This window comes from Bombina bombina, chromosome 2, assembly GCF_027579735.1.
Source record: "Bombina bombina isolate aBomBom1 chromosome 2, aBomBom1.pri, whole genome shotgun sequence".
In the NCBI taxonomy this organism is placed as follows: Eukaryota; Metazoa; Chordata; class Amphibia; order Anura; family Bombinatoridae; genus Bombina; species Bombina bombina.
In genome coordinates, this window is record NC_069500.1 from 1,146,975,669 (window position 1) to 1,146,990,228 (window position 14,560).

At 36.2% G+C, this 14,560-nt stretch overlaps 1 protein-coding gene across 3 annotated transcripts in view; it reads left to right on the top strand.

Annotated features, from left to right (window-relative positions):
* Positions 1–14,560, top strand: part of CLCN3 (chloride voltage-gated channel 3) — a 294,065-nt gene that overhangs the window by 9,348 nt on the left and 270,157 nt on the right. Inside the window, exon 1 of one of the 3 annotated variants that reach the window (XM_053703820.1) lies at positions 6,538–6,626. The exons of 1 other annotated variant lie outside the window; for it this stretch is intronic. The gene's annotated coding sequence lies outside the window, so the exon portion shown is untranslated. Of the gene's footprint in view, positions 1–6,537; positions 6,627–14,560 lie in introns of those variants that run through there. One more of the 3 variants, XM_053703822.1, reaches the window with a different exon arrangement.

Below are 14,560 nucleotides of genomic sequence, written 5' to 3' on the forward strand. Positions count from 1 at the left end.
TAACTTGAATAACTATGCATTGTGGATGGTCATATACAGTCTGACCACATACAATCTATACTAAGCATTCAGTATATATCAGTTACAGCGGTTTACCGCACTTGCAGTTGTGGACGGTTGCACATATACTAACTATATATAATTTATCTTGTACTTTTTAAGTGTTTTCTAAGTATTTAACTTGTAATAATATACCGCTATTTACCGCATTTAAAATCATCATAAGTACTTTTCAACAAGCAGTGATTATAAGCTTGAGCGGTGTCAGATTCACTTAATTTGGGGTAGATGGCCATGTATATTCTCACTATATATGATCTATCTTAAACCCCCTTATAGTTTGGTGTCATTAGCAACCGTTGGTTACAATATATGAAGACGTGGGTGGTCATATGCTTAAATGATATATAATCCATCGTAACCGCACTAGCACTAAAACTATACAAGTAACCGTTATTTACCGCATAAGAATTCAACCAACAGTTATTTTGAGTTTGTACTGGGAGGTCCATTATAAATTTACAGCATTGTTGTAATGAATGCATATAATTAACTGCAAATAGACATCCAAGTTATGGATAGGAATATACTGCAGCTAATAGTACTTAGTGAATTATAACTTTAAAAGTTATTATACACACTATGCATTGAAACAAATATAAATATAAGGACAGATTATATCAGTGATATGTGTCATGAACTATATGGCATAAATTACTATTTTTTGAAAGCGGCATACAATTTGTCACGAATATCAGCCACGGCTGAATGTTATTACATAAGTACTTTCTACATAAATTTAAAAGCACGCTTTGAATACTTATATCCTAAGTCTCTCTCTCTCTCTCTCTCTCTCTATATATATATATATATATATATATATATATATATATATATATATATATATATATATATATATATATATATATATATATATATATATATATATATATATATATATATATATATATATATTAGTATCAAGTATACTTTTTCCAATCGCAGTTTAATATCAGAAGATAACCTACTATTCTTTTGATTTAATTCTATATTAGGGACCCCCTTTTAAAACTTCTTGTAGTTAATTCATCAGTGAGTGAATATTTATATATTCTGACTATGGATTAACAGCGACATCCTAGGTCAGATTGATTAATTATAACTCACTGATAGTGGATTAACTATTAAACATCTGAAATATATAATACCACAATTTTCCTGTGTTTTTTAAAGCTGTTTTCTCTGTGTGTATGTTAAACACCCCAATTTTTTAAATACGTTTCTATTAAAGATTATATTTTAATATGTATACTCCTCCTCCCCTTCATTTTTTTCTACTAATCTGTCCAGTAAGGCATTAAAAGAATGTGAGTGCTTCACAAGTGTACATCAGTGTCAGTCAATGACTGATTCATTTTTGACCCATCCACATATAGCAGATAGCCAAACCAGTACTGAAACAGTTATCATTAGAGGTAATGGAATATGTGATTATATCGTTGATCTGAATAAGGGAGGTAGGAGATGAATCTCTGCGACCGATAACAGAGAACCTATGAAATAGATCTCCCGCAAGGAAAACCATTGCATTCAATAGGTAATACTCCCTTCACAACCCTCTGACATTCACTGTACTCTGAGAGGAATCTGGCTTCAAAATGCTGAGAAGCGCATATCAACGTAGAAATCTTAGCACAAACTTACTTCACCACCTCCATAGGAGGCAAAGTTTGTAAAACTGAATTGTGGGTGTGGTGAGGGTGTATTTATAAGCATTTTGAGGTTTGGTAAACCTTGCCCCTCCTGGTAGGATTGTATATCCCATACGTCACTAGCTCATAGACTCTTGCCAATCACATGAAAGAAATTGCTTTTTTTAGGCAAAAGTCAGTATTTAATATGACCTCACTTGGCACTAAGCACATCTTGAACTTTTTTTTTTTTCTTTTTTTTTCCTGTAGTTTTCTGAAGTAATATTTTGGTATATTATACCAGGCTTCTTTCAGCACTTCCCAGAGTTATTGTTTAGACTTAGGTTGTCTTTTATTTCTTTCTCTGTTAAAGTGATCCCTTACTGCCTCCTATAATTCCAGAAGGAATCTATCTCCTACTGATGAGTTCCAAAAAGAACGAAACAGGCTGTCTAGTGAGTGATTTTTGGTTTTACTGTAATAATCCTGTTAAAAGGATAGCTGTGTTAAAACAGTATTATTTTGAAGCAAAAAAACAGAGAATTTGCATAACTTACCCAGAATTCTCTTGTGCATTGGTAACATTGTATATGAGTTATTTCTGGGGGAAAGCAAGCGGGGATACTTGCTTAGATGTGCCAATTTCCTATGCAAATATTTACATTGATTTAATTTTGAGACATGGAGGATTTTAAAGGGACAGTCAACCATAGAATTGTTATTGTTTTAAAAGATAGATAATCCCTTTATTACTCATTCCCCAGTTTTGCATAACCAACACAGTTATATTAATGTACTTTTTACCTTTGTGATTACCTTGTATCTAAGAACCTTCTTCCAGCCCCCTGATCACATGACTGTGACTGTTTATTATCTATTGTCTTAAATTTAGCATTGCATTGTGCTAGATCTTAAATAACGTTCTGTGCCTGAACACAGTGTTATCTATATAGCCCACGTGTACTTTCTGTCTCTTTGTGTTGAAAAGAGATTTAAAAAGCATGTGATAAGAGGCAGCCCTCAAAGGCTTAGAAATTAGCATATGAGTCTACCTATGTTTAGTTTAAACTAAGAATACCAAGAGAAAAAAGCAAATTTGATGATAAAAGTAAATTGGAAAGTCAATTAAAATTAAAAGTCCTATCTGAATAATGAAAGTTTAATTTATACTTGACTGTCCCTTTAATTTCAGTTTTTTTTTATCTCCCCCCATAATTGTAATAATATATATAATATATACACTATTTAACCACTATTTTGAGGTAAGCATATACCTGGGTGCATGTGTCAGATATAAACAGTCCAGAGCAAAGACAGCACTCACTGGATTTAAGTAAAAAATAACTTTTATTGAAAAAAAGTTAAAAGCAGAGTCTGTCTCTCTTTCTCTTTCCCTCTCTTTCTCTCTCTTTTCCTCTCTCTTTCTCATAAAACAAGTAGGAGATGATATTACATCATATGTACACAAAATCTTTCATCAAAACAAAATAATCATTAGTGTTTCAACATGAACAATATTATAAATGTGTAGGGTCCAGTGAACCCTAGATATATATATTAAATCAGTGACATGTTAAAAGTGGATATGGATCTATAACATAAGTATAACTTATAGTTTCTACATCACTACCGATCAGCAGCCAAAAGCTAACAAATGCCAGACATTATTCATCACTAAACACAAGGGAAGAGAACATCTTTACATAAATACATAAACATGTATAGCGATATATTGCAGTTTATAACAAAAACACACACAGAGTCCGCCATTACTTACCACGATATATTCAACGTGTTAGGCGGTGGGCATGGTCACTCTCCGTGATCAAACAATACTCCGCCCATGTGACCAGGATCCGGTTAATCACAAAGCGGTGTTAGGCGTCACCATGGCAACATGTAGTGCAACATGCCGGGCTCAACTAGGAACGACGCACAATATCGTGCGTATGATAGCATCAAGTTACCATGGCGACGTCAGACTCCACAGTTTCAAACATCATGTTAAGGGCTATTAACATCGATTAGTATACTGTAATCCTAGCACATAAAACCAAAGAACAATGTCAAAAGAAGTATAGTGAGACATTGCCAGACAAATAAAAATTATTATATCGATGCCCTAATATATATATATATATATATATATATATATATATATATATATATATATATATATATATATATATATATATATATATATATATATATATATATATATATATATATATATATATATATATATATATATATATATATATATATATAATATATATACATATACATGAGCAGCACCCCTAACCATTCAGTGTCTAGGTATAAGAAAATAATCCTTATTAAGAATGTATAGCCTTAAAAAATAAATAAAAAATATATATATATATATCGCGCAGTCATCAGTTTTTAGATGACCAAAACAACGTAGAGCTATCTATATTAGAACACACACACGCGCGCACAGTGTGTGTGTGTATATATATATATATATATATATATTTATTATTATTATTATTATTATTATTATTATTATTATTATTATTATTATTATTATTATTATATATATTTTTTTTTTTTTTTCATTTATAAATAATTGGGTGTTTGGATCAGCAATTTAATTTTGATCTATCAAATAACTGAAAGACACAGTAATATTTCAGTAGTGAAATGAGGTTTATTGGATTAACAGAAAATGTGCAATATGCATCAGAACGAAATTAGACAGGTGCATAAATGTGGGCACCCCAACAGAAATATTGCATCAATATTTAGTAGAGCCTCCTTTAGCAGAAATAACAGCCTCTAGACGCTTCCAAAGCCTGTAATGAGTGTCTGGATTCTGGATGAAGCTATTTTGAACCATTCTTCCTTGCAAAACATCTCCAGTTCAGTTAGGTTTGATGGTTGCCGAGCATGGACAGCCCGCTTCAAATCACCACACTGATTTTCAATGATCTTCAGGTCTGGGGACTGGGATAGCCATTCCAGAACATTGTACTTGTTCCTCTGCATAAATGCCAGAGAAGATTTTGAGCAGTGTTTTGGATCGTTGTTAAAATATCCAATAGTCAACTTTGTGACTGATTCCTCAACATTATTCTCAAGTATCTGCTGATATTGAGTGGAATCCATGCGATCCTCAACTTTAACAAGATTCCCGGTACTGACAGCACAGCCCCACAGAATGATGGAACATCCACCAAATTTTACTTTGGGTAGCAAGTGTTTGTCTTGGAATGCTGTGTTCTTTTGCCACCATGCATAACGCCCCTTGTTATGACCATATAACTCAATCTTTGCTTCATCAGTCCACAGCACCTTCTTCCAAAATGAATCTGGCTTGTCCAAATGTGCGTTTGCATACCTCAAGCGACTCTGTTTGTGACGTGTGTGCAGAAAAGGCTTCTTCCGCATCACTCTCCCATATAGCTTCTCCTTGTGCAAAGTGCGCTGAATTGTTGAACAATGCACAGTGAAACCATCTACAGCAAGATGATGTTGTAGGTCTTTGGAGGTGGTCTGTGGGTTGTTTTTGACAGTTCTCACCATCCTTTTGCCTTTGCCTCTCCGATATTTTACTTTTCCTGCCACGTCTGGCCTTAACAAGAACTGTGCCTGTGGGCTTCCATTTCCTCACTATGTTCCTTACAGTGGACACTGACAGCTTAAATCTCTGTGATGGCTTTTTGTAGCCTTCCCCTAAACCATAATGTTGAACAATCTTTATTTTCAGGTCATTTGAGAGTTGCTTTGAGGCCCCCATTTTGCCAGTCTTCAGAGGAGAGTCAAATAGAACAACAACTTGCAATTGGCCACCTTAAATACCTTTTCTCATGATTGGATGCACCTGTCTATGAAGTTCAAGGGTTAATGGGCTCACCAAACCAATTGTGTGTGCCAATTTATCCTAATTATCCTACACTTTGCTGGATCATCCTGAATTTGGAGCTCTATTCCACTTTCCTTTCCTTATCTGTCATTTATGTCCCTTTCAAATAATCCTAGGTCTACTCTGGCTCTGTTCATCTCATCAATCATCATCACCTGGGCACTGCCCATTGACCCTGTAGGGGTTTATAATCCTGTAGTGCTGGGGAGTAGCACTGTCAGGGTTTTTCAACACTTGCTCATTCAGAACTCGTGTCATGTGTTTCACAGCACTGATCCAGCAGTAACAACATGGTTGGCATATTGTGTTCATCTCCTGAATAAATAAATTTCTTGTTTAGATGAGCCATTAGGATTTCAGGCAGGCTAAAATGTATTCACATATCAAATTTGGCATTAATAGAATGTTATTTGTGTCTGTTAATCGCATTTTTGTTTTATATATTTATATTTATATATATATATATATATATATATATATATATATATATATATATATTTTACAATTCTAGTCTTTTTTTTTTTTAGCTGTATATTAACTTTTTTTTAATTATTCATTAAGCTTATGTTGTGTGGTTTGTTTTTTTTGTTTTGTTTTTTCCCCCTGTGGACTCAAACTTTCAAACTGTGTAACTTTCTTACTTGTAAATTTCCACTTCTCCTTCACAGTTACTGAATGTAACTGAGACTGTCAGCTGCGTATGTTTGTGCCACACAGTGCTTGGAATGTGACAGCTGAAGAACTCTAATACAAGGGGTAATATTGTACAGATATATCTTAAAGTTTGCAAAATATATGCTAGTGTTCCTACATTAGCATTCTGGTATATCATTTCATTATTATATTGCCCGAGGGTCATAATAATATAGAGAATTCAAAATAACTGCAAAGATGTGGCCATTCATATGATCTGGAGCATGTGTCCAGTGCGTCATAATCCTGAATGAGGCTTTTTTTCCCTTCTTCCTTGCAGGATGTTACTCTCTTGACACAATGAGTAATCCACCTTAAAAAGCAGATATTAGGGAAGAGGAAACTCACTTTGGAAGGTATATTTGACGAACTGCTAAGTGTTTAGTTGTACAACAGTTGTTTTGATATGTTTTTGCTCTGTCAGATGTTCTTGCCACATGCAGATCTTACATCCTCTATTTGCTTTACATAAGTCTAACTAAAATCCTACAAAGGAGGATCTTTGAAAAATGCTTTAGCGTAGAGTTTTTCATTCTAACATTTAAAATCTATTTCCTTCCTGTAAATTTTTTTGTTGTTTTATCTTGGCTTGCTGAATCTTGTGTATTTGTTGTGCAGAGCATATTCTATTTATTTTTTCATTCTGCAGCAATTTATTGATTTTTTATTTATTTGTTTGCTATACTTTTGATTTTCTTTATTATAGACATACTGAATGTGGTAAACATATATTACATACCTTGGGGACAAGTATCTCTAACTTTTTTGTGTGTAGTCAGTAAAGGCTTCTCATACTTGGTTTCTATATTTAAGATAATTTTATTCTTTAAAGGGACAGTCAAGTCCAAAAAAACCTTTCATGATTCAAATGTATTTTTTAAACAACTTCACAATTTACTTTTATCACCCAATTTGCTTTGTTCTCTTGGTATTCTTAGTTGAAAGCTAAACCTAGTAGGTTCATATGCTAATTTATTAGACCTTGAAGGCCGCCTCTGCATTTGACAGTTTTTCACCACTAGAGGGTGTTTAGTTCATGTGTTTCATATAGATAACATTGAGCTCATGCACGTGAATTTACCAAGGAGTGAGCACTGATTGGCTAAAATGCAAGTCTGTCAAAAGAACTGAAATAAGGGGGCAGTCTGCAGAGGCTTAGATACAAGGTAATTACATAGGTAAAACGTGTATTATAACTGTGTTGGTTGTGCAAAACTGGGGAATGGGAATTTCAGTGAGAATTTTTTAGTTGTGTGTATAAATCAGGACGCTCAATCATTTCAAACAACTTAGAACAGAAATTCTGTTAATCAAAATAAAAATCAGTCAGTAAAATATGCAATAATAATGCTTTAACAAACTATATGGCTCTGATTGTTTACGTTGTGTACTTTAGATGTACATTATCATCCTGCTCAAGCATGTGTCCAAATCATAAAGGTATTTGACAACACCACCACAAGAACCAGGTTTTATGCTTTAGGTTCACCATCCCTTCTACAAACACCCCCGGTCTAATGCTGCCATTTCTCTTTTGCTTGCAATATTAACTTAAAAAATGTATTTAAGGAGCAAATGAGGATAAGCAGATAAGTAGTTGGTTAATATGAAGGCGGGATGTATAAAAAGTACTGGAGGCTGCTTGGTGTCATCTAAAACAAAGAAACAATTGTGCACTTTTTAAAGGTGGCTTGTCAGGTTTGGGGCAGGGAGAAAAGTGTTTTGTATAAAGTGCTCATGGGAAAGGTTGTTTTGCTAAGTGTAAAATGCAGAACATAAAGTGTACACAGATTATGTGGGTGGTTGCAAATAGATAGATGTTTACAAAAGGGCTTGCTTACCATTGTCTGCAATGCTGTAGGATAAATGTAAGTATTCTAGATTTAGTCATTTGTATATTATACAGATTGGGACATAAAATCCAAAAACATTATTTCATGATTGAGATAGAGCTTGGAGTTTTAAACAACTTTCCAATTAACTTCTATTATCACATTTTCCTAGTTATCTTGTTATCCTTGGTTGAAAAACAGGTATTTAAAGGAATAGTCTAGTCAAAATTAAACTTTTATGATTCAGATAGAGCAGGTAATGTTAAGCAACTTTCTAATTTACTCCTATTAATCAATTTTTCTTCGTTCTCTTGGTATCTTTATTTTAATGTAAGCTTAGGAGCCGGCCCACTTTTGGTTCAGCAGCTGGGTAGTGCTTCCTGATCGGTGGCTACATTTAGACACCAATCAGAAAGTGCTACCCAGGTGATAAACCAAAAATGGGCCGGCTCCTAAGTTTATATTCTTCCTTTTTCAAATAAAGATACCAAGAGAATGAAGAATAATTGATAATAGGAGTAAATTAGAGCAGCAATTATAAGCAATTTTCTATCTGAATCATGGACATTTAATTTTGACTAGACTATCCCTTTAAGCCCAGGAGTGTGTGCATGTCTGCAGTAATATGACAGCAGTTTTGCAACAATATTATACATTGGCAAGAGCACTAGATGGCAGCACTATTTCCTGTCATGTTGTGCTTCATGCACGTGCACGCTACCTACCTAGGTATCCCTTTAACAAAGAATAACATGAGAACAAAGCACATTTGATAATAGAAGTAAATTGGAAACTTTTTTTTTAAATTGAATTCTCTATCTGAATAATGAATTAAAAATTCCCTTTTAATATAGCATGTTATAGTTGCTAATCTTTGATATGAAGCCTACTACAGTAATAAACTAACAGTTAAACACATAAAGTACTGCTTGGGATTTACAATGTGCTTAACTTCATTGCAGGAGCTAACAGGGTGGATTTGATCTAAAAAAAATGATTTAAATCACAATTTTAAATTGAAATCATTTCATTTTTAGAATGAATGAATAACTTTTCATATTATTTTTCCAGGTTTATATTAGACCTACTGATTTTGGTTATATATCATTTGATATGCATAGATTAATCAATTAAATTATTGGGTGGTAAGTTATCTTCAGTTTAATAGGTTATTCATTCATATTTGATCAACATTTCAGCAGTACTTTACTGGAAGTAAAAAAAATAACAATTTAAATAGTTTTGTTTAAAGAAAAATAACCGTTTTGTTTTTAACATAAAAAGGTCATATTTTATTCAAATAAATTAAGCAAACAATTAAGTAATTTTAAAACCTGTATTAACGGACACACAGTATAATATTATTATTAATGCTACCTTTTTGATTTTTTTTTTTTTTTTGTGTGTGGCATGATAGATGCTTTTAGCTTTTTTTATTCCTTGAAAACGTTGATGAAGGTGTGAGATATCTTAAAACTGTCATTCCACAAGATCCACCTGAAGCCAACGATTTTCTTTAACAGTTAATTCTCATTGGGGGTTTTTCTGTATTTGCATAATTTTTTTTATTTAAGTTTTAGAAACATGATACAGACATTGTAAAACATAGGCCATCAGTACAGGGAAATATATCAACACTGTAAATGTATCAGTACAATAGCAATTAAAGAAATGGATTTGTCAGCAATGAGCACTCACATTTAGTAGTATTCAAATGCATACAAAGAGTGAAGCGCTCTACCAAAAATTAACGGCTCAATAGCTTGTTCTATGGCAAGTCACCACAGAGGAGCAGCCTTCCTAACGGAAAAAAGGGGCAACCAGACGTGGACTCCTTGCTCAGTGTGCTTAGAGGAATATAGCTACACCTCACTAACGAGGCCCAATGAAGGACGAAACGATCGTCTGGGGTTGCGGTGTTCCTTTTTCAGAGAGGAATTGCCTGGTATTTCGGAGCTGGACTGACCGTAATAGGCTGGATCAAACTGATATACTAAAGGAAAGTTCTACTCTGTGAAAAGCATGACTGGGCTAAAAGAAGCTGCACCCTGGTGGTAAATCCCATAGAACAGGCTAACAATGGTATTGAGTTGGTTGTTCGTTCCTGTGAGTGCGCTTCTCTCTTTGTGTATTTAGTCTCCCTAAGGAAAAAAGGGGCAACCAGACGTGAATGGACTCCTTGATCAATGTGCTTTGAGGAATATAGCTACACCTCACTGACAGGGCCCAACGAAGGCCAAAACAATAGTCTGGGGTTGCTGTTCCTTGTTCAGATAGGAATTGCCTTGTATTTCAGCACTTGACTTACCGTAATAGGCGGGATCAGACTGATGCACTACAGGAAAGCTCTACTCTGTGAAAAGCAGTACTGGACTAAAAAGAAGTTGCACCCAGGTGGTAAATCGCAATAGAACAGGCTAACAATGGTATTGAGCTGGCTGTTCCTGTGAGTGTTTTTAGTATTATGCCTGTAACTTTACAGAAATATATATGGTTACTAAACCTCAGTTTTTATATTTTATAAGAATATATAAAATATATATTTAAAAATCTTCTGCTTGGTTAAAAGGGGCCACTCTTGGACACATCACATAAATGTAAAAGCAAAGAAGGTATTTGAAAAACCAGGGGACCACTCTTGGGTCCCATATCAGGAAACTCAACAAATGCTTTAATAGGACGCCATCAGCCAAATTTCTAATTATCTAACACTATTCAAGTTTCACATCCCCTAACAGTGTGTATATATAACAACAATAAAAAGGAATCCCCTAATGATGGACAATGGCCTCTCTTGGACCACATCACACGTAGGATGAGCATAGTATTAAAATGGCCACTGTTGGACCTAAATGTATACTAGCTTATAAATAAGTAGTTACAAATGGCAAGTAATGAAATGTAACTGAGTAATCTACTTAAAGGGACAATAAACACTAAATAAATGCTAGATAGAATGATGCATTCATAGAAAAGATTAGTCTGGGAATAACCTGTAGATTATTTTCTTATTTTCAACATTTTTGCTACCCCAGTCCGGAATGGGTGCAAGAAACAAGGGGGATTACAAATAAAAAGTAAAACAACACATAGAAACACCCAGCACTCACCAGCTAGCTCACAGCTAAGATAAAATCACAACTGGAAAGGTTAGTTACCGCATCTGGCCAAATGGGAAAGCTCAGGCACCACGTCAAGGTCCTTTCCACTGCCTGAGTCCCTAACACAGCCACACCATCATGCGAGCTCACAAAGCCAAACAGACTGAGAACAAAGAAGGGGTGCACAGGTGGATGTAATCACCCAGAGAAAATACAAAACATGGAAGGGAACTGCACTCCAAGACCGGCCCAGGCACACATTCTGTGACTCGGCAACATCCAGCCCTGGGGTGGTTCCGGACTGGGGTTAACTGCCTGTGGCTCTGGGGACATCACAGCTTTTTTGGAGTGCTATTTAGCACCCAGGGCTGGATGTTGCTGAGTCACAGGATGTGTACCTGGTCCGGTCTTGGAGTGCAGTTCCCTTTCATGTTTTGTATTTCTTCTGTTAAGTGTGATCAGTCCACGGGTCATCATTACTTCTGGGATATTACTCCTCCCCAACAGGAAGTGCAAGAGGATTCACCCAGCAGAGCTGCATATAGCTCCTCCCCTCTACGTCACTCCCAGTCATTCTCTTGCACCCAACGACTAGATAGGATGTGTGAGAGGACTATGGTGATTATACTTAGTTTTATATCTTCAATCAAAAGTTTGTTATTTTAAAATAGCACCGGAGTGTGTTATTATCTCTCTGGCAGAGTTTGAAGAAGAATCTACCAGAGTTTTTGTTATGATTTTAGCCGGAGTAGTTAAGATCATATTGCTGTTTCTCGGCCATCTGAGGAGAGGTAAACTTCAGATCAGGGGACAGCGGGCAGATGAATCTGCATAGAGGTATGTAGCAGTTTTTATTTTCTGACAATGGAATTGATGAGAAAATCCTGCCATACCGATATAATGTCATGTATGTATACTTTACACTTCAGTATTCTGGGGAATGGTACTTCACTAGAATTACACTGTAAGAAATACATAAAGCTGTTTAATAACTAGAGATTATGTTTAACGTTTTTGCTGGAATGTAAAATCGTTTTCATTTACTGAGGTACTGAGTGAATAAATGTTTAGGCACTATTTTTCCACTTGGCAGTTGCTTAATCTGTTTTCTGACAGTTTCTGTTCTCCCTCACTGCTGTGTGTGAGGGGGAGGGGCCGTTTTTTGGCGCTTTTTCTACACATCAAATATTTCAGTCAGCAACTCATTGTATTCCCTGCATGATCCGGTTCATCTCTACAGAGCTCAGGGGTCTTCAAAACTTATTTTGAGGGAGGTAATTTCTCTCAGCAGAGCTGTGAGAATTATAGTTTGACTGAGATAAAAAACGTTTATTCTGTAATTTGTTTCCTGCTTTCAGAATTTATCTTTGCTAATGGGATTAAACCTTTGCTAAAGTTGTGTTATTTACAAGGATTGAGGCTATAACTGTTTCAATTTATTAATTTTCAACTGTCATAGATCTTCTGTGCTTCTTAAAGGCACAGTACGTTTTAATATTATTCTAATTGAATTGTATTTCCAAGTTACAAGTTTATTTGCTAGTGTGTTAAACATGTCTGATTCAGAGGATGATACCTGTGTCATTTGTTGCAATGCCAAAGTGGAGCCCAATAGAAATTTATGTACTAACTGTATTGATGCTACTTTAAATAAAAGTCAATCTGTACAAATTGAACAAATTTCACCAAACAACGAGGGGAGAGTTATGCCGACTAACTCGCCTCACGTATCAGTACCTACATCTCCCGCTCAGAGGGAGGTGCGTGATATTGTAGCGCCGAGTACATCTGGGCGGCCATTACAAATCACATTACAGGATATGGCTACTGTTATGACTGAGGTTTTGGCTAAATTACCAGAGCTAAGAGGTAAGCGTGATCACTCTGGGGTGAGAACAGAGTGCGCTGATAATATTAGGGCCATGTCAGACACTGCGTCACAGGTGGCAGAACATGAGGACGGAGAGCTTCATTCTGTGGGTGACGGTTCTGATCCAAACAGACTGGATTCAGATATTTCAAATTTTAAATTTAAACTGGAAAACCTCCGTGTATTACTAGGGGAGGTGTTAGCGGCTCTGAATGATTGTAACACAGTTGCAATACCAGAGAAAATGTGTAGGTTGGATAAATATTTTGCGGTACCGACGAGTACTGAGGTTTTTCCTATACCTAAGAGACTTACTGAAATTGTTACTAAGGAGTGGGATAGACCCGGTGTGCCGTTCTCACCCCCTCCGATATTTAGAAAAATGTTTCCAATAGACGCCACCACAAGGGACTTATGGCAAACGGTCCCTAAGGTGGAGGGAGCAGTTTCTACCTTAGCTAAGCGTACCACTATCCCGGTGGAGGATAGCTGTGCTTTTTCAGATCCAATGGATAAAAAATTAGAGGGTTACCTTAAGAAAATGTTTGTTCAACAAGGTTTTATATTGCAACCCCTTGCATGCATTGCGCCGATCACGGCTGCAGCGGCATTCTGGATTGAGTCTCTGGAAGAGAACATTGGTTTAGCTACTCTGGACGACATTACGGACAGGCTTAGAGTCCTTAAACTAGCTAATTCATTCATTTCGGAGGCCGTAGTACATCTTACTAAACTTACGGCGAAGAATTCAGGATTCGCCATTCAGGCACGCAGGGCGCTGTGGCTAAAATCCTGGTCAGCTGATGTTACTTCTAAGTCTAAATTGCTTAATATACCTTTCAAAGGGCAGACCTTATTCGGGCCTGGGTTGAAAGAGATTATCGCTGACATTACAGGAGGTAAAGGCCATGCCCTGCCTCAGGACAAAGCCAAAGCCAAGACTAGACAGTCTAATTTTCGTTCCTTTCGTAATTTCAAAGCAGGAGCAGCATCAACTTCCTCTGCACCAAAACAGGAAGGAGCTGTTGCTCGCTACAGACAAGGCTGGAAACCTAACCAGTCCTGGAACAAGGGCAAGCAGACTAGGAAACCTGCTGCTGCCCCTAAAACAGCATGAATTGAGGGCCCCCGATCCGGGATCGGATCTAGTGGGGGGCAGACTTTCTCTCTTCGCCCAGGCTTGGGCAAGAGATGTTCAGGATCCCTGGGCGCTAGAGATATTATCTCAGGGATACCTTCTGGACTTCAAATACTCTCCTCCAAGAGAGAGATTTCATCTGTCAAGATTGTCAACAATCCAGACAAAGAAAGAGGCGTTTCTACGCTGCGTACAAGAGCTCTTGTTAATGGGAGTAATCCATCCAGTTCCACGATCGGAACAGGGACAGGGGTTTTACTCAAATCTGTTTGTGGTTCCCAAAAAAGAGGGAACTTTCAGACCAATCCTGGACTTAAAGATCCTAAACAAATTCCTAAGAGTTCCATCG